General features: G+C 42.5%; 1 protein-coding gene across 7 annotated transcripts in view; it reads left to right on the top strand.

Annotated features, from left to right (window-relative positions):
• LOC100380755 (astrotactin-1) overlaps positions 1-25391 on the top strand; it is a 305222-nt gene that overhangs the window by 204606 nt on the left and 75225 nt on the right. The gene's annotated exons all lie outside the window — the stretch shown is intronic.

Genomic DNA, 25391 nt, shown 5'->3' on the forward strand with positions numbered 1-25391 from the left:
CACCAGCTCAACCTTCACAAAGGCTAGGTTTTTGTGCTGGCTAGAATGTAAATTCAGAAAATGTATATATACATAATTCTCTCTGTGTACTTTCCCTTTTTCCAATTATATTTAGATTTAGACTGTATTAGAATCCCCATTAGCTGACGCCAATGGCAACAGTTAGTCTTACTGGGGTACGAAAAATACATTACAATTTACATACATTTAAAACATTAGCATGTAGTGTGAGTGTGTGTGCATCTATTAGTTACACATACATGTCAGTACATACACACAAAAAGTAGATCATATGGTCACATAAAACAAGAAGTGATGCAGTCAGTCTTTCCTCAACTCTTATCCAAGAGTGACTGGCATGCATAGTATTAATATTAGCCCTCGGATTACAATGAAGAGCAAATTGTGCCTCTCTGTTCTGGGACAACTACAGCTTAATTGACTTAATATGACTGGACAATAATCAAGATATGGTAAAACTAGAGCCTGCAGGACTTGCTTTATGGAGTGTGGTGTAAAATACAGCACTCTCCCCTACTTTGCATCTATATGTTTTGACCATGACAATTTGCAATCTAAGGCAACACCAAGTAATTTAGTCTTCTCAACTTGCCCAACAGCCACACCATTCTTTGCCGGATTCAGCTGAGGTCTAGAACTTACGGAATGATTTATACAAAATACACTGCTCTCAGTTTATTACTGGCCACCCATTCTAAAATTTACTGCAACTCTTTAGGGTTGCAGTGACTTTACTAGCTGTGGTTGCTGATGTGTATAGGGTTGAATCATCAGCATATATGGACACACAGGCTTTGTTTAATGCCAGTGTCAGGTCATTGGTAAAAATAGAAAAGAGTAGAGGACCAAGAGAGCTGCCATGGGTACACCACACTTTACATGTTTAACATTAGATAAGCTTCTATGAATTAAAACCCTCTGTGTTCTATTAGATAGATAGCTCTGAATCCACAATATGGCAGAGGTTGAAAAGCTATAACACATACACTACCGTTCAAAAGTTTGGGGTCACTTACAAATTTCCTTGTTTTTGAGAGAAAAGCCAATTTTTTTGGCCATTAAAATAACATTAAATTGATCAGAAATACAGTGTAGACATTGTTAATGTTGTAAATGACTATTGTAGCTGAAAACGGCAGATTTTGTATGGAATTTCTACATAGGCGTAAAGAGGCCCATTATCAGCAACCATCACTCCTGTGTTTCAATGGCACGTTGTGTTAGCTAATCCAAGTTTATCATTTTAAAAGGCTAATTGATCATTAGAAAACACTTTTGCAATTATGTTAGCACAGCTGAAAACTGTTGTGCTGATTTAAGGAAGCAATAAAACTGGCCTTCTTTAGACTAGTTGAGTATCTGGAGCATTTGTGGGTTCGATTACAGGCTCAAAATGGCCAGAAATTAAGAACTTTCTTCTGAAACTCGTCAGTCTATTCTTGTTCTGAGAAATGAAGGCTATTCCATGTGAGAAATTGCCAAGAAACTGAAGATCTCATACAACGCTGTGTACTACTCCCTTCACAGAACAGCACAAACTGTCTCTAACCAGAATGGAAAGAGAAGTGGTAGGCCGCGCTGCACAACTGAGCAAGAGGACAAGTACTTTAGAGTGTCTAGTTTGAGAAACAGACGCCTCACAAGTCTTCAACTGGCAGCTTCATTAAATAGTACCAGCAAAACACCAGTCTCAACATCAACAGTGAAGAGGCGACTCCGGGATGCTGGCCTTCTAGGCAGAGACCTCTGTCCAGTGTCTGTGTTCTTTTGCCCATCTTAATCTTTTATTTTTATTGGCCAGTATGAGATATGGCTTTTTCTTTGCAACCCTGTCTAGAAGGCCAGCAGTAGATTACAATCAAGTTGTTTAAACCACTAACTTAAGAAGTTATAATTTGTTAACTTAAAAAACATAGTTTATGTGACTTCTGATTTAGATTTGAGTCAATACCACATAAACATTTGAAGTAATAGTGACTTTTCATTGACTTTGAGTTCCACTTACTAGACATATTTGTAGTAAAAATGCCTCGGGGTTTACAGTGTAAACTCACGTTGCTAGTCATACAATGCAATAGCAACCTATTATAAAAAAAACGAATAAACCTACAGCACAAGAACACACTATTTTTGTCAGGTGTTCAAAGCATTAGTAAAGTTCACCTTGTATGGTGCAGGTCCAAGGGATTAACTCCCTGTGATTAATTGCGTTATGTCTTGTGCAGCTTGCAATAGATTCGAATCACACGTTGGAGAGATTGGACAACTGCTGAAAGAAGTGCTGTGAATATGAATGCTTGTGGTTCTGGCCCACCTACAGACTACACACTGATGAGGAGGCATATGACAATAAGAGCAGAAGAAAATAAAAGGTGAAGTTTAGTTGAACAGTACTGAAAATGCATATGGAGTTGGTATTTTGCAATTATGCACCAGAGATCAATGCAAAATTCAGATTAGAAGCAGAATTGACTCCCTCTCTGTGCTTCAGGAGATAAGTGTAATGCGTGCATCAAATCAAATTGTATTAGTCACATGCGCCGGATACAACAGGTATTCAATACAACAGGTAAATACAACCTTACAGTGAAATGCTTACCTACGAGCCCCTAACCAACAATGCAGTTGTTGAGTAAGAATAAGAAATAAAAGTAACAAGTAATTAAAGAGCAGCAGTAAAATAACACTAGCGAGACTATACACAGGGGGCACCGGTACAGAGTCAATGTGCGGGGGCATCGGTTAGTTGAGGTAATATGTGGGGGGCAATGCAAATAGTCTGGGTATCCATTTGATTAGATGTTCAGAAGTCTTATGGCTTGGGGGTAGAATATATTTAGAAGCCTCTTGGACCTAGACTTGGCGCTCTGGTACCGCTTGCCGTGCGGTAGTAGAGAGAACAGTCTATGACTAAGGTGGCTGGAGTCTTTGAACATTTTTAGGGCCTTCCTCTGACACCGCCTGTTATAGAGGTACTGGATGGCAGGAAGCTGGGCCCCAATGATGTACTGGGCCGTTTGGACTACCATCTGTAGTGCCTTGTGGTCGAAGGCCAAGAAGTTGCCATATCAGGCAGTGATGCAACCAGTCAGGAATGCACTAGATGTTGCAGCTGTAGAACCTTTTGAGGATCTGAGGACCCATGCCAAATCTTTTCAGTCTCCTGAGGGTGAATAGGTTTTGTCGTGCCGTCTTCACGACTGTCTTGGTGTGCTTGGCCATGTTAGTTTGTTGGTGATGTGGACACCAAGGAACTTGAAGCTCTCAACCTGCTCCACTATAGCCCGTCATTGAGAATGGGGGTGTGCTCGGTCCTCTTTTTCCTGTAATACACAATAATCTCCTTTGTCTTGATCACGTTGAGGGAGAAGTTGTTGTCCTGGCACCACACAGCTAGGTCTCTGACCTCCTCTCTATAGGCTGTCTCGTCATTGTCGGTGATCAGGCCTACCACTGTTGTGTCATCGGCAAACTTAATGATGGTGTTGGAGTTATGCCTGGCCGTGCAGTCATGAGTGAACATAGAGTACAGGAGGGGACTGAGCACGCACCCCTGAGGGGCCCCTGTGTTGAGGATCAGTGTGGCGGATGTGTTGTTACCTACCCTTGCCCCCTGGGGGCGGCCGGTCAGGAAGTCCAGGATCCAGTTGCAGAGGGAGGTGTTTAATCCCAGGGTCCTTAGCTTATTGATGAGCTTTGAGGGCACGATGGTGTTGAATGCTGAGCTGTAGTCAATGAATAGCATTCTCACATAGATGTTCCTGTTGTCCAGGTGGGAAAGGGCAGTGTGGAGTGCAATAGAGCTTGCATCATCTGTGGATCTATTGGGGAGGTATGCAAATTGGAGTGGGTCTAGGTTTCTGTGATGATGGTGTTGATGTGAGCCATGACCAGCCTTTCAAAGCACTTCATGGCTACAGACGTGAGTGCTTTGGGTCGGTAGTCATTTAGGCAGGTTACCTTAGTGTTCTTGGGCACAGGGACTATGGTGGTCTGCTTAATACATGTTGGTATTACAGACTCGGACAGGGAGAGGTTGAAAATGTCAGTGAAGACACTTGCCAGTTGGTCTGCGCATGCTCACAGTACACGTCCTGGTAATCCGTCTGGCCCTGCGGCCTTGGGAATGTTGACCTGTTTAAAGGTCTTACTCACATCGGCTGCGGAGACCGTGATCACACAGTCTTCCGGAACAACTGGTGCTCTCATGCATGTTTCAGTGTTATTTGCCTCGAAGCGAGCATAGAAGTAGTTTAGCTCATCTGGTAAGCTTGTGTCACTGAGCAGCTCTCGGCTGTGCTTCCCTTTGTAGTCTGTAATATTTTGCAAGCCCTGCCACATCCGACGAGCGTCAGAGCCGGTGTAGTATGATTCGATCTTAGTCCTGTATTGATGCTTTGCCTGTTTGATGGTTCATCTGAGGGCATAGGCTGCGGAGACCGTGATCACACAGTCTTCCGGAACAACTGGTGCTCTCATGCATGTTTCAGTGTTATTTGCCTCAAAGCGAGCATAGAAGTAGTTTAGCCTATCTGGTAAGCTCGTGTCACTGGGCAGCTCTCGGCTGTGCTTCCCTTTGTAGTCTGTAATAGTTTGCAAGCCCTGCCACATCCGACGATCGTCAGAGCTGGAGTAGTATGATTCGATCTTACTCCTGTATTGATTTGATGGTTGCCTGTTTGATGGTTCATCTGAGGGCATGGCGGGATTTCTTATAAGCTTCCAGGTTAGAGTCCCGCTCCCTGAAAGCGGCAGCTCTAGTCTTTAGCTCAGTGCGGATATTGCCTGTAATCCATGGCTTCTGGTTGGGGTATGTACGTGGTCACTGTGGGGACGACGTCATCGATGCACTTATTAATGAAGCCAATTACTGATGTGGTGTACTCCTCAATGCCATCAGAGGAATCCCGGAACATATTCAAGTCTGTGCTAGCAAAACAGTCCTGTAGCTTAGCATCTGCTTCATCTGACCACTTTTGATCGAGTCACTGGTGCTTCCTGCTTTAATTTTTGTTTGTAAGCAGGTATCAGGAGGATAGAATTATGGTCAGATTTCCCAAATGGAGGGTGAGATAGAGCTTTGTATGTGTCTCTGTGTGTGGAGTAAAGGTGGTTCAGAATTTTTTTCCCTCTGATTGCACATTTAACATTCTGATAGAAATTTGGTAAGATGGATTTAAGTTTCCCTGCATTAAAGTCCCTGGCTGCTCGGTGCACCGCCTCTGGATGAGAGTTTTCCTGTTTGCTTGTGATGGAATTCAGCTCATTCAGTGCGGTCTTAGTGCCAGCATCAGTCTGTAGTGGTATGTAGACAGCTACAAAAAATACAGATGAAAACTCTCTAGGTAGATAGTGTGGTCTACAGCTTATCATGAGATACTCTACCTCAGGTGAGCAAAACCTTGAGACTTCCTTAGATATTGTGCACCAGCTGTTATTTACAAAAATACATAGTCCGCCGACCCCTTGTCTTACCATATGCCGCTGTTCTGTCCTATCGATACAGCGTATAACCAGCCAGCTGTATGTTGATAATGTTGTCGTTCAGCCACGACTCAGTGAAGTATAAGATATTACAGTTTTGAATCTCCCGTTGGTAGTTTACTCTTACGCGTAGGTCATCGATTTTATTTTCCAAAGATTGCACGTTTGCTAGCAGAAGGGAGGGAAGTGGGGGTTTATTCGATCGCCTACGAATTCTCAGAAGGCAGCCCGCCCTCTGGACCTTTTTTCTCTGCCTACTCTTCACGCAAATGATGGGGATCTGGGCCTGTTCCCGGGGAAGCAGTATATCATTCACGTCATGCTCATCGGACTCGTTAAAGGAAAAAAAGGATTCTGCAAGTCTGTGGTGAGTAATCGCAGTTCTGATGCCTAGAAGTTATTTTCGGTAATAAGAGCCGGTAGCAGCAACATTATGTACAAAATAAGTTACAAAATAATTTACAAACAACGCAAAGAAACAAACAAAAAAAAACACAATTCTTTAGGAATACGTAAAACATCAGCCTTGTCCTCCATCGCCATCTGAACAAGGCAGTCCAGTGTAGGGCAAACAGCATGGTTAAAGGCTTCAGAATATTTATCTGCAGCTTTGCACTTACATAAAGATAGTTCTGTCCTTCTCTATCCTAGACAAACTCATTTTTCCCTTTGTGTTCTAGTGTGTGCAGTATGTGGTAGTAAGTGTATGCATTGACATTTGATTTGCATGAATAAGCAGAGCATGGAAGCTCTTGTAATCACCACAGACATGGCAGTGTGGGATGCAATGAACCACTGTATATGGAAAAGGCAAGATGTGTGGGAATAATTATGCAAAATTATCAGAGATGCAAATGTGTGTTGAATATTTTATCCATTCCCGTGTGATACTGTAGTAACTAAGACTTTGAGTGTAACAATGCCCAGCAAACCAAAGTCAGGTCAATCCCAGACTTTCAATTTGACCTGATGCTGGTTTAACATGTGCTATGTGACTTGGAACTCAGTGCCATGTTGGACCTGACCTCAGTGACCCGTAGAGGTAAGTCCCACCCATTGGAACAGACCGATCATACACACAAGTTGATTCCTTCAAAGGCATTTTTCAATATTTTGAGGTTGTATCCATGCCTTTGTCCAGTAAACCGTTTGGATCTGGCAGTCCACCGGAAGCTAAGTAGTTAGAAAATGTTTGATCCCTACGGCACAAAACCAGGGACTCGGAGAGTGACCCTGAAAATATAAATAGGCCAGTTCTATTTCAGAAATTGGTTAGCATCCGAGGAGACAGCAGTGAGATAAATGAATATTTAGCAGGGATCTACTCTCTTCCAATGAGATGCAGATGGAGCTATAGGCCCCAGGGGGAAAGGCGTAGCTGTAGCTAGGGGTCAGTGCTAACGTACCCAGTGGCGGCTCCTCTTGGGCAGTGCCTACTACTAGACTCTTGCATGGCCCTTCGTGCTGTGTCTCGCTCTCTCTGCTAGAGAGCTTGTGTTCACCTTGCCCAGGGATGTTTTTACCTCCACTGTCATCCCAGGTGCTTGTCCATGCATTGATTATTCAGCCCTTGTGAACTACTGCAATAGAGAAGTACTACTACTGTATGGTAGTGTATGTAGTAGGTCCTCTTCCCATTCCCTAGGAAGACTCTAGCCTTGAACCAGCCTGATGTTCACCATGTATAGTGAAATAGAATGCTGAACGCAGCAATCAGGCTGCGTCCACCAGGCTAGGAAGACTCTCATGTGTTATACTTGGTTGTTGTTTAGGCAACGGCAGGTAGAATAGTGTGTACAGGATGTAGCCTAGTGCTCTTGCCGAAGGGACAGCCATTCAATGGAGTTTAGGAAATGCAGTGATAGGATATACAGGAGGGAGCACTTATTTGCAGTCCGTCCATTTTTTATGGGATATTGACTATATGGGTAAATGTAATGTTGGTTCTAGCCATGTATACATTTCGAAGACAAAAGAAGACCATGATAGTGAATTTGTTTGCTTACAATCCTTATGCACTAGATTAAAGTCCATGGCATTGTTTGGTGCTAACGGATAATAAAAGCGAATAATTTTGTATCTCTACCACAATCAGTGTCATATGGCTATCAAGTTAATTTTCCCGAAATTGTCATTGAAAGAAATGGCCCAGCTCTTTGTTAGGGATTAGTGTGATGATTTAATGTCTTTTCATCTCCTTATAAAGCCATTTGGTCATGAACTGAAGCAATTACGATGAATGGATAGGCTGACTAATTGTATAAAACCTGTAATTGGATGCATATTGTCATGCCTAACCATTATTGCATCATAAACCCAAGTCGATGAGGGTGGAATTGCTCTAAGGTCACATTACAAGCGGCGACACGAGAAACAAATAGGCTTACAAACAAGCAAGGAACACACTTGCTTCTCTGTCTCTGTCTCCACTCGCCACTTAATTTTCCCATTCCTTCCCGTTCCTCCAGGGGATTCAATTCAACCATTACATCTAATTTCCCCCATAACCCCAATAACTCCCTCTCCAAATAAGGGGTTTAGTTGTGTTAAGCTTTAGGAGTTTACCTTGTATACGTTATGCTTTGTTACTGGACCATAAAGAAGAGGAGGATGGGAGGATGCGAGAAGGAGAAGTGCAGCAGGACATCAAGTGATGGGAGTAATTGGCACCGGTTCATCCCTCTATCCCCCTCTCCCACCCGTATGCAGGAAATGACGGCAGGAAGTCTGCTCTGTAACGATGTGTCCTGCCGCTCTGCGTCGCCGATGCTCGCAGTCAAAGGGCATCACACAGTCACTCCTGTCAAGGGCAACAAATCACTTGAATAATAACACCAAACTGATTCCACAAAAACACAAATAATTTGGTAATGTGCTTGTTTATTTGTAATTTTGCCATTTGGGCCACAGCACATATGTTTATTGCGGTTCATTATTTGTTTTGGTGTTTGTTGTGTCTGGACACCAACACCCATTTGTTTATTGATCTCTGTTGAAGAGCTAGGACGATAAACCGGAAATTATAACCATACCGATCAAACACTAACCATACTAATCACTTATCGCAGGCATTTTGCTGATATCGTTCATTTTGATAAGTAGCCTATACTAGAGAAATGTCAAGTTTGAAATGAAATAAGTTGGCTAATATGGGTGATTGTTAATGGGACAATTGGTGGCTACAACCATCAAACTGGTAGTACCGTAATTTCCGGACTTTAAGCTGCAACTTTTTTCCCACGCTTTGAACCTCGCGGCTTAAACAATGACGCGGCTAATATATGGATTTTTCCCGCTTTCAATTTTTTTTGAAAGGAGATGACTTCAGTGGTTTCAGTGCACAGGAGGAGGAAGATAGTGACCAATGACTTTCTTGGTAGGCTACTGTTTACTGCAAATGTTTTATTTTTTGTTACAAGCCATGTTTCGTTAAAGCCTATTTATTTTTGTTACAAACTGTGTTTCGTTAAAGCCTATTTATTTTTGTTACAAGCCGTGTTTCGTTAAAGCCTGTGTAAAGTTAATTTGTTTCAATGTACCGGTAGGCACCTGCGGCTTATAGACATGTGCGGCTTATTTATGTTCAAAATAATATATATTTTTTTAATTCAGTGGGTGCGGCTTATATTCAGGTGCGCTCAATAGTCCGGAAATTACGGTAGTTGTTGAAGGAATAATACAAACGAAACTATGGTGCACTTTAATGTTATAAATGTATCGTTCTATGTATCATTTTCACATCAATTTAGGCAATTTATTGCGATATGGATTTTTGTCCATATCGCCCAGCTCTACTCTGTTGTTTAATTCAGTAGGGAAATTCAGCTTCAGCAGTATTAACTGATGTGCAATATTTTATGCCATAAACTGCAGGTCCAATGCTTGCAGGCTATGAGCCACTATCAAGGTTAACTGCAAAGTATGAAGGGCTGGCTTAATCTGACAATCGGATCTAGTATCCATATGACTAGAGCAGCAGGTCTATAACAGGAGGGTACAAAACCAGATGAGTAGAGCAGCAGGTCGATAACAGGAGGGTACAAAACCAGATGACTAGAGCAGGGTACTAAACCAGGAGTGTGTGGCTATTTGACCATCCCCCTGACAATAACCAAATCCATATTTCTATCTCATCATAAAAACGAGGTATGGAGAGAGAGAATTTAATAGTTTAATAGATTATAAATTATATGCTTAGGCCTACCTCTTGATGATCTGTCCATGAACAACGGATGCAGCCAGCTCTGCAATGTACTGTTCAGCTCCTTAGCCATTAAATATTGATGTGTTATGTGCTGAATATTCTCATCACCACATGGCATGTTTTTGGTGTTTTGTGGTATAGTAAAAGAGTAGCCCCCCCCAACAGTTTGGATGGTTAGTGTTTGGTCACTCCCATCCCAAATATGAGAGCACAGGATAACCCCCACTTCCACCTCCCACTGTGAAATGGCGGGTAATGAAGATGACATCCGTGGAGCATGGTGGTGCTGCTCCATGGAGAGCAGCCATCAGGGGATACTATCCTACTGAGTACACACATCATTTATTACTGGAATCTAATCACCTCTTGAAATGAGTTCCATTGGAACTCATTAGCCAGTTTGATGAAGATCGGCCCAGACAATAAAGAAACCTAGTAGGGAAAAAAAGAGAACTGATTCGTAGGGAAATAACTGCGGAGCACTTGATGCGCCTGACAATGTTTGTCTCAGACACTATCTGTATTCTTCTGTCAGGTTTTTCCCATTGTTTGTCTGATAAGAGGAGGCAGAGGTGTGAAGCATATGTAAAAGGAAACCCTTTTTTTCCTACCACGGTTCAGAGAGATAATATGTCAATCGCTAGCTGACTGTATTTTCGAGGTTTTTGAAGTCTAGCCCTAGTGTTTCAGTTGCCATAAAGGTAGCTTATCCAACAAACCACGGTCAGAACAAAGTGTATCTTAGACGCCAACTCACCTTTAATGTTGGATCACAGGAAAAGCATTGACTGATATCTAAACATACTTGGTTTGATGCCAATTGCTCCTCTGTTTTATTTAATAGTATTTTCATTGCATGACTGGGCACTACGGGTGCTTCCCAAATGGCACCCTATTCCCTATATAGTGTACTACTTTTGACCAGAGCTCTATGGGACCTGGTCAAAAGTAGTGCACTATTTTGGGAATAGGGTGCCATTTGGGAAGCAACCATGGACTCTACAGTATGTGTTAAAACCAAGAGGAGGCTCAGCCTAACCGCACTCACCAAGAAGCTCTGCTGGAAAATGTATTCATAAAGTCAACAAAACTCCTTATTGATTTCTTGAAAATGTTATTTCCCATCACTAGCATATGCTCACCCACAGCCAGAACAAACTGAAAATATTGTAGTGATTTTCCAAATAATTTAAGAAGAAAATTCCACATATTTCTACATGTATGATTTGCAAAGCCTCCTCCAAGGCTCAATAATCCCTTGCTAACTGTATAGTTATTAGTATTCCCTATGAGCACAGTAAACTGTGGAATTTCCAGCTTGCAGCAGCATGCACAGCCAATGGAAGGAAAAGTTAATCAGGCTTTTTCGTTAGCTACCATTGCACCACTGTAAGTTGAGGACATGTAATCAGGAGCTGCAGTCAGTTTCTAAGTGATAGCATCGATCTCCTGGATTGAAGAGTCAAACCTAATACAGGATTCAGAAGTGAAGTTGAATGCTGGTGTGTGAGGAATATAAACCCCTGCTAACAAGGATGGATGGACATTGAGCGGGAGGGAAAAATGGGAACTGGTTGGAGGCTGGTTTCCATAATGACATTTAGTCAGTCCTTGGATCAGGGTTTGGGTTTGTTTGCCTATCCAGTTTAGGTTTGTTTAAGAACAGCAGGCTTTGTAACAGTGGGGACAAAGTGGTCCCTCTGTAAAATTGCAGTAATTGTGAGCAGCAGCCTCTTATGGTTTAACCAGCCGACACTGGGCAAATTCAGCTTCAGTGGAGGTGCTGCTGTTTAGACATTTAAAACCACACCCTGTATGGGATTTGAAGCTATACAAATGTGTTGCCATTTGATTAGCTGTTCAGGAGTCTTATGGCTTGGGGGTAGAAGCTGCTAAGAAGCTTTTTGGACCTTGACTTGGCACTCCGGTACCGCTTGCGTGTGGTAGCAGAGAGAACGGTCTATGACTAGGGTGGCTGAAGTCTTTGGCAATTTCTAGGGCCTTCCTCTGACACCGCCTGGTATAGAGTTCCTGGATGGCAGGAAGCTTGGCCCCAATGATGTACTGGGCTGTACGCACTACCCTCTGTAGTGCCTTGCGGTAGGAGGCTGAGCAGTTGCCATATCGAGCAGTTGCCATACTGGTTGCATGCTGACTGATGCAACCAGTCAGCATGCTCTCGATGGTGCAGCTGTAGAACTTTTTTGTCACGTCCTGGCCAGTATAAGGGTTAATTGGTATTATAGTTTGGTCAGGACGTGGCAGAAGGTATTTGTTTTATGTGGTTAGGGGTGGTGTTTTTGGAGTAAGGGCATTTGATTTAGTATTCTGGGGTTTTTGGGCACTGTTTGAGATTCATGTATTCTATGTTTAGTCTAGGTAGTCTGTTTCTATGTTGAGTTAATTGGGGTGGACTTCCAATTGAAGGCAGCTGTGTGGTGTTGCCTTTGATTGGAAGTCCTATATTAGTTGGGTGTGTTTGTCTGTGTGTTTTGTGGGAGATTGTTCCGTGTATAGCATCAAGCCTTACAGGACTGTTTACTGTCGGTGTGTTTCTTTTGTATACGTGTTTATTTTGGGTTTTCCTTCTTTCCATACAATAAAGAAGATGAGTTTACACATACCTGCGGCATTTTGGTCCTCCTTAACCAACGACAACCGTGACATTTTTGAGGATCTGAGCACGCATGCCAAATCTTTTCAGTCTCCTGATGGGAAATAGGCGTTTTCGTGCCCTCTTTACGACTGTCACAAAATGTAATTGTTATTGCTTGTAAGATTTGTGTGTTTTGTATTGTTAGATATTGCTGCACTGTTGGAGCTAGGAATATCAGCATTTCGCTACATCCGCAATAACATTGCTAAATATGTGTATGCAACCAATACGATTTGATTTGCTTTGATTCAGTGAACTACTATAGTGCTTTTAAAGAATATGAAGGAAAAACAATAGGGCAAGTGGTACATTTCAAAGCAATATCTCCTAATGGAAAATGTCAGTTTGTTTTAAAGAGAGAGGGAGAAAGAAACACTCATGAACCTACTTTCTTCCAATCATAAATGAAATTAATTTATAGAATGAATTACTTTAGCTTAATTAGAGATGCAGCTTGATTAGTATTAAGTATATAGCATCGTAGAGTTCAAAATGAGGAGAAATTAAACCAGTGACTGATGCATTGACATACTTAAGGTAACAATAATGCTAATGTACGCAACATCTCATTTCTAAATTGGGTGAGCTTGGAATATTGTGTGACTGTACACCTTGCGTTTCAGTTCTCTCTCTTTCTCCCCTCCCTCTTTCTCTCTCTACTGTAATGAAAAAAGTGATTAGCACTTTTTAGCGGCGTTAGAGACACACACGCCTTCTGGCGATGTGTTCCTCTGTAATTTCTTTGTTAATTGCGTCTCTGGGGAAAGAGGGGGAACGGAAGCCCGGGGGCAGGGCGCCACACTTACACACTGGCCTGCTTTTAGGAGACTCTCCCCCTCTCTATACCCTACCCGGGGCTGTTTGAGCTTCCCCTAGGTTTCATCCCAGAAGGCACCATATTCACTATATAGTGCACTACTTTTGACCTGGGATCACATAAGTGGTGCACTATATAGGAGATATGGTGTCATTTGGGATGAACCCCTTACTCTCATATCCCGTCCTATCCTGTCTGCCCCAGTATTTCACCACAGTCTCTTCACCACCGCTTGCTCATGCACTAAACCCCCCCCCCCCCCCCCCCTATTCAGACCCATTGACTTTTTCCACATTTTCTTACTTTACAGCCTTACTATAAAATTTATAAAAAAAAATGTAAAAACATCAGCAATCTACACAAAGCAAAAACAGGTTTTTAAAAATGTTAGAAAATGTATACAAATTTAAAACAGAAATACCTTATTTGGATATTCAGACCCTTTGCTATGATAATTGAAATTGAGCTCAGGTACATCCTGTTTCCATTGATCATCCTTGAGATGTTTCTACAACTTGATTGGAGTCCACCTGTGGTAAATTCAATTGATTGGACATGATTTGAAAAAGGCACACACCTGTCTATATAAGGTCCCACAATTGACAGTGCATGTCAGAGCAAAAACCAAGCCATGAGGTCGAAGGAATTGTCCGTAGCGCTCCGAGACAGGGTTGTAGCACAGATCTAGGGAAGAATACCAAAACATTTCTGCAGCATTGAAGGTCCCCAAGAACACAGTGGCCCCCATCATTCCTAAGTGGAAAAAGTTTGGAACTACAAAGACTCTTCCTCGAGCTGGCCGCCCGGCCAACCTGAGCAATCGGGGGAGAAGGGCCTTGGTCAGGGAGGTTACCAAGAACCCGATGGTCACTCTGCACTCTGACAGAGCTCTAGAGTTCCTCTGTGGAGATGGGATAACTTTCCAGATGGACAACCATCTCTGCAGCACTCCACAAAGCAGGCCTTTATGGTAGAGTGGCCAGACGGAAGCCACTCCTCAGTAAAAGGCACATGACAGCCTGCTTGGAGTTTGTCAAAAGTTACCTTACGGACTCTCAGACCATGAGAACAAGATTCTCTGGTCTGATGAAACCAAGATTGAACTCTTTGGCCTGAATGCCAAGCGTCACATCTGGAGGAAACCTTGCACCATCCCTACGGTGAAGCATGGTGGTGGCAGCATCATGCTGTGGGGATGTTTTTCAGCGGCAGGGAATGGGAGACTAGTCAAGATTGAGACAAAGATGAACAGAGCAAAGGACATAGAGATCTTTTATGAAAACCTCCAGAGTGCTCAGGACCTCAGACTGGGGCGAAGGTTCACTTTCCAACAGGACAACGACCCTAAGCACACAGCCAAAACAACACAGTCTGTGCATGTCCTTGTGTGGTCCAGCCAGAGACTGGACTTGAACCCGATCTAACATTTCTGGAGAGACCTGAAAATAGCTGCGCAGCAACGCTCCTCATCCAACCTGACAGAGCTTGAGAGGATCTGCAGAGTGGAATAGGAGAAACTCCCCAAATACAGGTGTGCCAAGCTTGTAGCGTCATACCCAAGAATACCCGAGGCTGTAATCTCTGCCAAAGGTGCTTCAACAAAGTACTGAGTAAAGGGTCTGAATATTTATGTAAATGCATTTAAATGTTTTCATTTTTTATACATGTGCAAACATTTCTAACCACCTGTTTATGCTTTGTCATTACGGGGTATTGTGTGTAGATTGATGAGGGAAAAACCTTTTTTTAATCAATTTTAGAATAAGGCTGTAAGGCTAACAAAATGTGAAAAAAATCATGGGGTCTGAATACTTTCTGAATGCATTGTATGTTCTTCACAGGCTGCTGATTTATAGAACCAGACAGACAGGGAATCTTTACACAGACACACAGCTACCATCATGAGATGAAAAAAATTCTGCAAGGCAGTAGGCTTCTTCCCTTTTTGCCCGTGGTGAATTAGGGATGTCTGGAAGCACCCTTGAGGGAAATGATGAGGCAAAGGCTGTTATGGACTTTGCCAACATTGCAGAAGCAAAATGGCTCTGGCATGTTGATATTGATCAGTGACTGAATGAGCTGACATGTGGAGGCCTGTTGGAGGTGCAAACTTCCCACCTTTAATCTGCGGTTTAGCCATTTTAAAGCATTAGAAGGGAGTTGGAAATATGAAATCTTTTCACACATTTGTGGCACTATGCAGAAATCGCTCTGCCATTTCCTGGTTGCAAAAACTAATAGTTCACCTAATTTCAGTTTATGTTACAAAATAAGCTAGTATAGTGTAGAGAATCATTCTACCATTTCAGCTGTTTGAAGCTGGTGTACAAAACCGAAAGTAAAAGACGCAAAAACAAAACTTAAGAACATGTAGCATAGAAATAGTGCACGTAGAACAGATCTACAGCTTCTTAGACTTGCTTTCAAGTAGAATAATAGATCTATAACCCACATTTCTATGTGAATTTGTTCGAGTCGCCTAAAAAGGTAGCTTGTTGTCACAGCAACAGTGAAATGCTCTAAAAAGAGGTGGTGAAGCGGCAGGCAGCGAAGGAAAGGAATGGATACTGTGTTTCATCTGGCATCAAGGCAGCAGATGATATGTCAAAGGGAGAGGAGATCAGGTTGTGCACATCTCTGCACATCCAGAGTGTAATGACCCATGACTGAACCCGGCCCAGAGGGGGCTTGTGGGCCGCTCTTCCAGATCCATGCTGGTACGGTGTGACCCTGGATGACCCCGGGACAGTGGGGAGTCCACAAACTCCACACATTCCCAGTGTGGTGCAGGAGACCCCATCCTAGTGAGAGCACCAATGCCATAGCAACAATGGGATTTGGGGACCACAGGGGTGACATGAGGAACACTCCTTTGATTTTGCCCAGTGACTTCTTGGCTGCTGATGTCATTGGTTATGTCTGCTCACACTGAAAATACACCAGTGGTCACCAACTAGTCGATCGACTGGTCGATCTTTAAGGCATTCCTAGTCGATCACCAAACATTTCTGTAGAAAAGACAACGATAAAGGTATAAAGGCTTGCGCTCCTTTTTAAAGCGTGTATTCATGTTGCGCTGTTGATGGTAGGTGCGCTTGATTCAGAAGCCCTGTTCACCAGGTAGGCAAAGTGTTCCCATTTCAAACCATTTAATTTGTCTGAAAAGACAAACTCCACCTACCCAGCGGAACGGTAGATCTGTGGCTAAATCGAGTGTGCCTACTGTGCTGACCAATTGGATAGCTCATATCATGACCTCAGCCACAGCAATGTTTGGTACTATGCCCAGAGAGAGACTGTCAAATAATACAGCAAAGAGCTGCTGTTTTTATGAGTAAGTTCATATCAACATTTTTATTCAACACTGTCAACACTGTTTTTATTCAACACTATTACAAAACATAAAACACACTTCTCCCTACTTCCAATCAGTCTGCAGCTGCAATGAATGAGTAGCTAAATGTATCGATAGCCCTGCTTTTTTATTATTATTAGCAGCTCGTCGTGTATATTTTAATATTGAGGGATATTTAACTTTCTCTGGTCATAGGAACAAATTTGTGCATGAGTCAGATGTGGTGCGACTCGAGTTACGCCAACAGATGGAAGACTGTGTCCCCTCTCTCTGGACAGTCTCACTGGAGAAAAGAAGGAGAGAGCAGGGACCGTGAGAGGCGGACCCTCTGCTGCTCTCTCCTTCCCTCCGCTGAGACTAATGCTGTGTTCAAAACAACTGGGAACTCGGAAGTCGGAAATCTCCGACTTCAGTGCATTCAAGACAACTGGGAACAAAAACAAAAAGAGATCTGACTGGATTTTTTTTTTTGAACGGTCATCCAAGTCGGAATTCCAAGTCGGAAACTCAGGCATCTTTCTAGAGCTCCGACTTTCAGACCAGATCACTTGCGTAATGATTTGACCTCCATTTTTACCTAGTTCCCTGTTGTCTTGAAAGCACCATGACCATCAGATGCAGGTACCATCAGTGCTACACCACCAACTGACCTATTTTGTTATCAAAGCTCGAGTTTTGAAATATAATATGATCTGAGAAGAACAGTACTGGCAGGACAGGCATATAGCCAATATGCTGTGATAATGTATTAGGCCTACTGCAAAAACCTAATTCCCACAAAAACGTTTTTTACTAGGTTAATGTTAAAAAAATGAAGTCATGTTTTTAAAATCCTGAGCGGGAGATCTCGGCTTGCTTTTTGACTGCGAAAGGGATGTTGACTCAGAAAAAGTTGGTGACCACCGAAATACACAAACACAAGACAAGAAATGCAGGAAACAGCAGTGAGTGTAGATAGTATGATTTCAGTAGGAGGATATGCAATGGATGACAATGTCAGAAAAGCATCAGAAAAAAGTTGATAAAAAGCCATGTTCAGCCAAAGCCTTGAATGCCCTGTGATATTGTTTTATCATAAATTTCAGTGTGATGGGCTTGATTAATCACAGATTTATCACAGCGTTGAAGTAAAAAAGATGATCATTTAAATGGCTTCGTGATTACTAGAACTCGTGGCCTCACCTATGGCTCTCTAAAATGAAAAGTTTCGGCAAACACTGTGATATATGGATTCTCTCCAGGACCAGAGTGATTGGAAGTTACATGAAGGGAGACAGGATTCAGGAAGATGGACATTTTTATGGACTTCACAGAGCCAGGGTCACAGGGATCAGTGCCCAATATGCTGATATCTCTGCTCCATAGAGCAGCATAATATAGCAGCCTCTCTAAACGGATGCCAGGTCGATGGAGGGCAAAGATGGGATAACCAGTCTGGAGATGTTTCCGAGATAGCTGCCTTTGCCCAGGCCAGTGAATTTCAAGCAGAAAGTGAGCAGGTACATCAGAAGAATCTCTGTGGTTTAATGTTCACTGCAGGAAGCTCTGGGAAACCTTTACCTTTTTTTGTATTACCCATAGTGGTAGAAAATGGAATGGTAAAACAGAACTCTCAGCAACCTAAAGACATCTCCATGTGCTCTGTAATTATTGATTACCCTTTTTACTGGCAGCTCTTGAAAGAACATAGCTGGGTTGAGTGGTCAACAAGATGTGTCTTATGCACTACCAGCAAATAAAACTCTGCACATAGTCGTGGCTGAGAAAACATTAGCCCTGATTGCCCTTGCAAGTCAACTCTGCCACATGTCAAAGCAGGAGTAGTTCATCCTTGTTTGTGATTCTCACTGACAAGTAATGATTTTACATAGTTTTCTTCACAGGCGTAATCACATTTGGATAGGTTTTAATTTGGGAGTGCCCATCTGCACCCTGACTAAGATACATGATTGGAAAAATAAAGTTGGCAACTTAACATATTCACATTCAGTAGGACTCACTAATGAACACTCATCTGAGCTCAGGGAGAAACTCCAAAAACTTTGTCTGTCAGGATTAGAGTTGCAAAATTCCAAGAACTTTCAATAAATTCCCTGGTTTTCCAGAAATCCCGGTTGGAGGTTTACTGAAATCAGGATTTCTGTAAAACAAGGGAATTTATTGAACATTCCTGGAATTTTGAAAACCCTACTCAGGATATAGTAAATCATTCTCCAAAATGGAGGAAATGAGTTATGACACCAATATTGAATCACTTTGTTGTTTTCTGCTGATACAGATTGATTGATGTCAGTTAGGTATAAAATGTCAGTGTGGCAATTGACCGTGATAAACAGTCCCTATATCTACTGATTAGTCTGTTCAATGTAGAGAGGCTAAGTGGTTGTAAATTTACACTGGGAACATCCTGTATGCCATACCATTACCTCTATTTGCACAACCACATCAGCAAAATTTGCAAGCAGGAAATTGAGGCCACCATCTTCTTTCTGATTTGATACTGTGTTGCTGTGCATTTGCGGGGCAAAACAAAAAAGAAACCAATCCAAGCATCACACAGTTCTTCTACCTAAATTACCTTTCCCCTCCCTGTCTCATTCACTCAACTGCGCACACAAGCTCCCGTTAGGCCTACAGAAACAAAAGCATATAAAAACAGATTTAACTGATGGGATACACGAGCTACATTCCTTGCCAGATGAGGACATTTTTATCACGAATTGAAAATGGACCTGTTGATTGAAGTATGAAAAAAGGTGTTCCAACAACAAGCTGCAGTTTTGTAATAATTGTGTCCCGTCTCTTTTCCGCTTAGGCTACTTTGCAAACTGCTAGTGCCAAGAACAGCTCAAATGAGCAAAGCGAACCAACAGTCCATCATTTAAAATTTTCAAGAACTTTGAAAGTTTCTTCAAGTGCAGTTGAAAAAACCATCAAGCGCTATGATGAAACTGGCTCTCATGAGGACCACCACAGGAAAGGAAGACCCAGAGTTACCTCTACTGCAGAGGATAAGTTCATTAGAGTTACCAGCCTCCGAAATTGCAGCCCAAATAAATGCTTCACGGAGTCCAAGTAACAGACACATCTCAACATCGACTGTTCAGAGGAGACTGCTTGAATGGTCGAATGGTCGAATGCCTTTATGGTCGAATTGCTGCAAAGAAAACACTACTAAATAAGAAGAAGAAGAAGAGACTTATTTGGGCCAAGAAACACGAGCAATGGACAGTAGATTGTTGGAAACCTGTCCTTTGGTCTGATGAGTCCAAATGTGAGATCTTTGGTTCCAACCGCCGTGTCTTTGCGAGATGCAGAATAGTTGAACTCTGCATATGTGGTTCCCACCGTGAAGCATGGAGGAGGACGTGTGATGTTGTGGGGGTGTTTTGCTGGTGACACTGTCAGTGATTTATTTAGAATTCAAGCCACACTTAACCAGCATGGCTACCACAGCATTCTGCAGCAATACGTCATCCCATCTGGTTTGCGCATAGCGGAACTATAATTTGTTTTTCAACAGGACAATGACCCAACACACCTCCAGGCTGTGTAAGGGCTACTTTACCAAGAAGGAGAGTGATGGAGTGTTGCATCAGATGACCTGGCCTCCACAATCACCCGTCCTCAACCCAATTGAGATGGTTTGGGATGAGTTGGACCACAGAGTAAAGGAAAAGCCGCCAACAAGTGCTCAGCATATGTGGGAACTCCTTCAAGACTGTTGGAAAAGCATTCCAGGTGAAGCTGGTTGAGAGAATGCCAAGAGTGTGCAAAGCTGTCATCAAGGCAAAGGGTGGCTACTTGAAGAATCTAAAATCTAAAATATATTTGTATTTGTTTAACAATTCTTTGGTTACTACATGATTCCTTATGTGTTATTTCATAGTTTTGAAGTCTTAACTATTATCCTACTATGTCGAAAATAGTAAAAAAAATAATAAGAAAAACACTTGAATGAGTAGGTGTGTCCAAACTTTGACTAGTACTGTATATGGGGCAATTTAGCAATTAGGATTTGTTATCTGTAATGGTTATGATCAATTAGGCATTGTTGCTCACTGTTGGCATAGGCTTATAGATAAATGCAAAACATTGAAATCTAGTGTAGTTCTTGTGTTGTAAAAATAGATTTCTTTACCATTCGAGTACTCGAGTAATTCCTAGTCTAGAGTACATTCTTCTCCAATGTTACAGAGGCCTGTGTGAATGAGGCTTTGTGATAGCAATTAAATCAGCTTTTACAGCTCGTTTGTCATGTCTTGGCACAGAAACAGAGCTGAAGTGGAACCTAAACCATCTGTACGTTTTGATAGGTCAGGTTCAGGGGGAAGACAGATGTGTGGCCTCCAGTTGGGTGGCGATGAGAGGAGGAGAGGTCTCTCTTGCTCTCTGTCTCTTTCTCTCTCTCTATTTCCACTGGACCAGTGACCGTTCATTTAGGATGCTATCAGTTCGCTGCTGATAGATATTAATTGACTTTTTTCCCCAATGCTCCCTCTTGGCTTAACGAGCTGCTCAGATGTCAGATGGCAATTACAGGGATACTATTTTATCAGCTTAATTACTGATATTTCCTGCCTATTGATTCATCCTCCACAACGAAATTATTATACCGACCGGCTTTGCTGCTCTCTGTCTCTGTGGCCAAACTGAAACACTTAGGAATGTGACCCAAGACATATTTATAATCTCACAGAGCTTACACCAGGTACAATGTCTGTTGTACATAGAAGCTAAAGAGAGAGAGAGTGGATCTAGGCCGGCTAGCTATCACATAACAACACTTTACTGGAAACCGCCAAGGCGGGGGAGATAGAGGAGTAGAGAGCAGGGCTGACTGGGATGGGGTGGTGGTGGTGTGTGTTTGTGTCAAGCTTTGGTGAAGATTGAGGACGAGCTGTGCAGGTTGGTTGCTATGTCAACACAGGGTGACCTCAGTGCGCTTGACAGAATGGGGGCTTGAGAAAGGGACTTGATGTAGCAGTCATCGCTTGGCCCCTCTTACTCATTTTGGAGGTCAGACAGATGGGACCCTTGTGAGTTCCTTTTTATAATGAATATCTTCTCCCGCTTAGGATGGTGATGGCTTCCTCCTCCAAGTAACAGACAAGACCATCACAAAGACAATTTTGGGATTCCGGACCATCAGCAAATATAAGCTACTATCTCTAAATCCAATCTGTACGCTTATAATTAATTAATCTTACTTTATGTCCAAATTAGAACAAACGATAGGTTAACCCTTAGGCAAGTATGAGGAATTTGTACAGACGAGTTTAGTGTAGCCATCTTATTTAAATAAGATAATTATTGTTAATATTATGAAGCTTGATTCAATATAAATACTCCTACATTTGCTGAAAACCCAACTTTTTAATGAGCCATGAACCAACCTCTTTAATGGAAAGTGATCTAGACATTTCCACAATAAGAGCAAATTCCTCCCTGAACTTTACACAGTTCTCTCTGTCTAAGCCAGAGAAAAAAGGTTCAATAATTCAATATCACTTTTTCTCTGCTGCATGGGGAACATTTTCACAAAATATACTTTATCTCTGAGAAAGGCAGGTCAAGAATGTATTATTTTGTTACAATAGAAAATGAAAATACGTTTTGTGTCTATGGGTTTCACTGCCCACTGCAACCTGCCTTTACATTGATCTGTTGTTGTACTCCCTCAGATACTGTTACCGTGCCAGTATATTGCTTTTATAGGTATATCTATTTGGTTGTTTTCCAGGGAGGATGCACAGTTTGGAATTCCATTGAATTGCTTTTTTCAGTTAATTAGTAGAAGTAGCTAAAACTTTAGGACGGCTGCACCCAGCCAGTACCCATGAAGGTCGCCGCGCCTGCCAAAAGTGTAAATTATACTGTGGGGTGAATGTTGCCGTGTAATCTGTCCATGAAAATAATGCCAGCTGCCAGCCTCGTGTGGACTGATAAGGCCTCCGACTGCACCTTGCTGGTGAGGAAAATATAAAACACCACTGTTGAGATCCACAGCAGCTCCCAGGGATACTAACACCAAGTTGCAAACATTTAATTATACTGTACCGCTGTTGCTATGGGGCCGCCGCATCTTGATTCTCTCAGCTTGCTATGAAATGGATGCCTCTGGTATAGATTTAAGTCAGACAAGCCCTTAACATATAATATTATATTACAGTTAGTCAGAGCCAGTCAAATTGATCTTATCTGTATAAAACCCCCACTGCATCCTCAACCTTTATGGTCTTATGTTTCATGCTGCTTGAGGTACTTTTCTCCCCTGTGAACCTATAAAACACAGGGCCGGCCAAAATAAACCCAATGAATGGCAACATAAATCAGGTTCAGTTCCATGGTGAGAGTTCTTAGGATTCTGGAACTATGGTATCTGAATATCTTGGTAGTCAAATAGACTATCTGTATGGGTAATGCATTTACTGTACTTTCTATAGTGGCTCATACACTGCTATTTCTATCATCTCTAACAATGGTTATATAAAGTTTCAGGCCTTTGTTTGTAATGGGTTATAGAGGATGGGTTATAAAGGATGGAAAAATGTCCTAGCAAAGCTCTGCAATAGGAAGATACTATACCTTTGCCTGTTTTGCATTTTATAATACATTTCCCATTATAAAATCAAAAAACTGTCAGGTCCTCCTGCTGTGCACGTATCCTCTGACCATTTGTATAGCTGTGATGCGGCCCCAGTGTAATGTCTCACTTGGAGGCGAATCGTCAGTAAATTGCCTTCAATTCAGACCTTCGCAAACTCACAGACCTGCCTAACACACCAACGTATTGGGAGGTGTTGGTGGGATTTGAAGACAGACGCATTAGTCCCCTTCAAAGTCCATGAACAAGATATCACTAATGTGGTGCGTCCGTGGGCAGGCCCAATCAACGGTAAATAAACGCAGGCACTCTCACCTGCGCTGCACAGTGCCGTGGCAACAGCTTCTATTAAGGGCCAAAGAGGTCTGTCAGCTAAGCCCATTCCCACCCAACCATCTTAAGTGCAGGGATAAATCGAACTTCAGAATGATTGAAAGGCTAGCTGGCCAAGTAGGCTGGAGTGAGTGAAGGCATAGGTTTACTATTAGCATGTAAATACTGTTTTACTAGCCCAGATGTCAGGCCATCCATATGGTTTATGTAGTCCCATTGAGAGCTTCAACCCTTCCATACCTGCTTGCTCGGTAGGTATTGACTGGTGGGGAAAAGGCATCCACCATCCACTGTATTAGCAATCAGGTTGAATATCACAGTGGATTGCCACTCAGAGTGAGTGTCTGCTTTATTGCAATTTACTTAGCTGTGTATAGGTGTAGCAAAGTGTGCCACTGCGAATTATCTAGTACAAGCGACATCTGCCTGGGAAGATTTGCCTGTCACAGAGATTTGTTTAAGAGCTCCACTGTATTACGTTCCTGGCCGGGTTGCACTGTGCAGCGGTGTTGCTTTCTGGAGGCACCACATGGTTGACTGCATATAGTCAGATTTTAGTGATCTATTTCAAGCAGTATTAATATAACTCCCTTTGATATGATTTGTGTATGCTCTCTATTGCCTGGTAGCTCAACTGTATATTTTAATGTGGTGATGTATAAATCAGCTAGAAATCATAATAACAAGGTTTTTATTAGCATCCATCTCCACAAAATGTAAGAGGTTCTCCTATCAGTTCCTCCCTTAGTATGGTGTACAAAATAATCTGCAGTCATATGATCAATAGTTTTTTATATCGTGCAATGCTACTAGAAACACTATAGCATCACCTAGTGTTTATCAGAGGGCATTTCTCTACGTGGGAGGCAAAGTACTGTATCCCTGGAACACCAACTCTTCCGGGGTGATGACATATTCTGTGTTCTATATCGTGTCAAAGAATCTTCTAATCTTCACCTTCCCAACATCTGGTAATTGGTACCGATCTGACTGTCAGAAACAGGAAGCGTAAATTTAGATTCGAAGTGCTGAAGGTGGGCTGCAGATGACAAGATTTACCTCAGCTTTCTCATCCCGAGACCCTTTCCAAAGTGAATGGAATTTAATGGATGTTTTCTCCTTTCCTTGAAAGCGATTTGTCTTTTGCAGCATCATCTTGATATTCATTATGTTTGTCTCATAACTGTCTGGATGATGAGGTAAAGCAATATGTCAAAGTAAATTGGTGTGTGTGTGCATGCGTGCGTGACATATGTGTGTGTGCACGTAAGAGTGTCGCTGTGTGTTCATGTATTTCTTATTCTCCATCCTGAGAACAAAAGTCATCATTTATTTATCCAGAAAGATTCACTGAGTCGATTTCCCTACGCATCGCATTTTATCTCAGAGCCTAGAAGTCCAGGACATCCTCCAAACTCGGCCACCGTTAACGTCCTGCCTGCCTTGAAAATGTTCAGACGTGTCCTGAGTCTCACCAGCCGTGTTTGACATGGACAAAGTCCATGCTATGGCTCCAGGCACAGACCCTCACTTCCTACTTCTGTCTGATTAATCAAGCGCTGTAAATGGCCACATAGGGCCACCACACCACTGTACCCCTCAGGCCTGACCATGGTTGTGTCCCAAATGAGTTTTTTGACCGGAGCTCCCATAGGGCTCTGGTCAATAGAGCACTAAATAGGTAATAGGGTGCCATTTGGGACGATGACCATGTGGACGACCGTCAACCCACCAGAGGTCCAGCTTGTCACGACTTGATGAAGACTGACGTGCCCTGGTAGTTGATCATCAGCATTTACATACATGATATGAAAAGCTGTGCTTCATCACTCAAACTGCCACAGGCCCGGATCAAACGCCCATGACAAGCCCACCATTGCCATGCGTGTCACACTTTGAGGACAATGTGATCTA

The sequence above is a fragment of the Salmo salar genome, chromosome ssa14 (assembly GCF_905237065.1).
Source record: "Salmo salar chromosome ssa14, Ssal_v3.1, whole genome shotgun sequence".
Classification (NCBI taxonomy): domain Eukaryota; kingdom Metazoa; phylum Chordata; class Actinopteri; order Salmoniformes; family Salmonidae; genus Salmo; species Salmo salar.